Consider the following 4,074-nt stretch of genomic DNA (forward strand, 5'->3'; position numbering starts at 1 on the left):
ATATTATTTCACATTACATGTCCCACTCCTTTCACCCTTGTGTCCGCTCCGGGTTTTTGTTTGGTGCCTTCTGGGTGCCATGCTTGGGTGTGTCGGGGCCGCGTCCTGTGAACGTTGCCTTTGCCTTGTTGATCTTTATTCTTGTTTTTTTTTTATAAACAAACTGTTATTTATTAAAAATGCCCAAAAAATACTAGAAACCATAATTTATATTCTTGTTGTATTCAATATTTGAGGTGAAGTTTCAAGTCCATAGCTCATCTAAATTTTTATATTCCCCATGACAAGGAACAAGTAATATTGTAAACTATGAACTAAAGCAGATATCAATTCTAAATCATAAACTCATTTCACAAAGTTCATATTTGTATCTGAAATAGTGCAAATGTAAAAACAACTGGTTGCTATTATTAAGGGAAAACAACATTTAAATAAAAAGTCACCTGTTGCTGTACCAAGTAAAAAGTTTTCTTAGTAGTGCCTGCTTTATAATAGATAAATACATAATTCCTAAAGAAAGCCCAACACGGCAAAATTGAAAATGTTGCAGGCTCTGTTTGATTGAGCAACAATTCACTTGTTGCTATGGAAAGTTAATGTTTTCCATAGCTGTTAGAACAGCTAACAGAAATGGTATTTTGTATATGGTCATTTGGTCAATTTCAAATAAAGAACACACACACGTAACAAATTGAAACAAGATAAATGGTGTACCAAACAGACAAAATATGTTAATTACGAGGAACAGGCAAGAACTGAACTAGAACTCCGCGAGTCGGATGTGTCGCCTTGTGAACAATAAAAAACAGAAGGAAAATTCTGGAAACAAAATGATCCCTCGGAATTTTTGTGACTTTATACAAACCTTGGTACTAAGACATTATATTTCTGCAACAAAGTTTGTCTAAGCTGCTCTGCACCACCAAAGCCATTTTCGATTTCCATCTATGTAAATGGAATTACAATTATGTTAATAAGAGGCATGAGGTAATATAAGATAAAAATTGTATTTTTAAATGGCACGTTTTTCTTCAGCTTGACTTTATAGTTTCAAGGAAAAAATGAGTTAATTGCATCAAATTTTAGTCAAATATACCATTTTCAAAAAGAAAGAAATTTCAAAAAGATCATGCATAAAACTGGGAGTCATTGAAAAAATTTCATATAAAATGCTCAATTTATACATAAAATAAAGATAAAATAATAGACCATTTTTTTCAATAACCTGATAAAAGCTCATGTTGTCAAGTTTAACAACTGACATTCGTGTAAATTATCATGGATATTTGAACAATTTGAGAGTTAAACATAAGTATTAAAAGCTTAAAATTAATACCGTTGCATATCTAACAACATCATTCACATCTTCTATTATCAACTTTCTTCTCCTCAGTCCAAGAGACGGTATAACTTTCCTCTTCAAGTAGCTGTAACTAAAAAGACATGACAGTGTTAGAAGAGGGACTATATTTGTCAATTAAATTAAAGTAGGTTTTATAATACTCTAAATAACCATTTCATATGTAAAGTTGCAATAACTCACCTGATATTGTATCCATTATTCTTTAGCAAGAGATAATGGATTATTTTGTAAGAGTGGCCTTCCTTGAAATATTTCTTTATTTTCATCTTCAGATCTAAAATTTAAAAGTTAGATCTAGAAGATATTAAATTAACATGTAAACTGAAATAATACTAAGGGAAATGTAATATAAATCAATAGTTATGAAATAGGAATATGTATTAGTATTGATAAATATGTTATTTGGAAACCTATGTAATAGACTTTATTATTAATTTGCACATGAAGTAGAAATAAATTGTTTTTACATCTGTTTCAATTTTAATTATAAACAGTTACTTCTAATACAACTTTTAAAATAAGTTTCAAATTTAAATAACTAACCTTCGGACACCATATTCAAAAACGGAACTTTTACCCACCATCCGAGTGCTAATGACAACTCTATTTCACCTGAAAGTACAAAGTCATGGTATTTTAACACAACAAAAGTATATATGATTTCATTTCACACTTAGATAATGTTGTATGCAAGTATCATCAAATTATTTTATGACAAATTTAAATGTTGCCATAACAAAAAAAGAACATTTCATTAATTTGGACATTATGCGACATTACACCCTCTTTCTAAATGAATAAAATCAATGCAATTAATGTCATTTCAGGACTATTAAAATATAACTTAATATATTTTTGTTTTTTAAATAAATAAATGATTGTTTTGCAGAGTTCTGTTTTATTTATTTTTTCATTTAAGTTATTGAACACAAATTATTTCATTCTATTTATTTATTATTAATGCTCAAAAACTTTGAAAAGGCAAATTACCTTTATGTGGTAATCTTGTGAATGTTTAAATGAAATAGCATATTAACCAAATTGCTTGTAAAAAATGCAGGCCCATCTCTCAGCATGCCAAAACTTGCATGCCATGTTGCTCAGCATACAAAGTAAATGTGACCTTGCCAGTGTGAAAGCAAAAGGGGTTATCTATTGGCCAATGCTCCTATAAAGTTTTAAGGTTGCAGAGTAATTGGATGAAAACTGTTTTGACACACAAGGCCAATGTGACCCTGCACTTTGTCCTAATAACCCCAAAATCTATTGGGGGTCATCAACTGCCCAAGACCTATCAATGCACCTGTAAAAATTATGGGCCAATGAGTTGTCGAGTTGTGATAGTTAATATCAATGTGACCTTGACCAGAGGGGTCAACAACTTCCAAAGTAAAAAACTACCTAGAGTTTAGATATTAAGCATGAAACATCTTCTTGTAAGTGTCTGCAAAGTTTGTTCAAATAAAAGCCCTGGGGTCAAAACTGGCCCCGCCCCAGGGGTGTCATTGTTTTTAACTATATGTGTATAGTAAAAACTTAAAAAATCTTCTTTAAAAAAACCCAATGAGCTAGAGCTTAGATGTTGAGCATGAAACATCTTCTTATGGGTGTCTACCAAGTTTGTTCAAATAAAAGCCCTTGGGTTGGGGGGGGGGGGGGGAGGTCGGGGCAGATCATTGTTTTTCATTATATGTGTGAAGTAGAAACTTAACATCATGAAACATCTTCTAATGGGTGTCTTCCAAGTTTGTTCAAATAAAAGCCCTAGAGTTTAAACTGGCCCTGCTCTGGGGGCCTATATACAGGTGAGCGACCTCAGGGCCATCATGGCCCTCTTGTTTTCATTTAAGCATAGACATTTCTGTTAAACATTTATTGACATATCATGATGTGCAAAAAATATAGAACATTTGAGTGCTATCCCTTGATACTGATACAGAGAGATGTTTACATCATAATTCATTTTTCTTTCATAGTTTTGTCTTCCTTACTGCGTCCAGTATTTAATTAGTCGAGTTTCGCTGTCTCTTGTGACAGCTCTTGTTCTGATGCTTATGTTTTTGAAAACTTACAATGTGCAATTTTTATTGTCATCTGTTGGTCATTGAGAGGTTTACTCTTTTGAAAGCTGGCTTTTTTATAAGGGCTATTTTTTTACATGACATAAAAATGGTCAATATGTGATTTTCACATTGCTTCTCTGTGATATTTTTGATAATTCTTTTAACAGAACTTTGTGCCTACTGATAAATGTTACTTGATTTGTTTAAAAGATATGCAAAGTGTTGAAATAATGTATGACTGATTTGTGTAAGCACAGGAACTTGAAATAATATCTAACAATTGATATTAATAAAAAATATTACAATGATTCCCCATTTGCATTAAGATATCTTGTAGGGTTTTTTAGCTCACCTGTCACAAAGTGACATGGTGAGCTTTCATGATAACAATTTGTGTGGCATCCGGCCATCCACACTTCCGAATAGGGATATGGGGCCATCTAACTGAAAACAGAACAAAAGAATACCACAGAGTTTATTATGTAAATTTTATATCTGCTTTTATTTATAGTTTAAAATATTATTTGTTCCTTGTCATGGAGAGTTTCTATATTCAGATGAGCAATTTCAGGGCCATCATGGCCCTCTTGTCTTAGCTGATACATCAGTATAGAATTTGTAAAAAAGGAAATATGGAAAATTTAGGAG

General features: G+C 31.8%; 1 long non-coding RNA gene across 1 annotated transcript; it reads right to left on the reverse strand.

Moving 5' to 3' along the window:
- Window positions 1-859: 859 nt before the first annotated feature.
- Window positions 860-2,694, reverse strand: LOC132720237 (uncharacterized). Its single transcript, XR_009624315.1, has 3 exons — window positions 1,907-2,694; window positions 1,337-1,637; window positions 860-945 (listed from the first exon to the last, which is right to left on the reverse strand). It is a non-coding gene; the product is annotated as an uncharacterized LOC132720237 (long non-coding RNA).
- Between the last annotated feature and the right edge of the window lie 1,380 nt (window positions 2,695-4,074).

This window comes from Ruditapes philippinarum, unplaced genomic scaffold (genome assembly GCF_026571515.1).
Source record: "Ruditapes philippinarum isolate M1 unplaced genomic scaffold, ASM2657151v2 ctg453_1_1_1_1, whole genome shotgun sequence".
Lineage (NCBI taxonomy): Eukaryota > Metazoa > Mollusca > Bivalvia > Venerida > Veneridae > Ruditapes > Ruditapes philippinarum.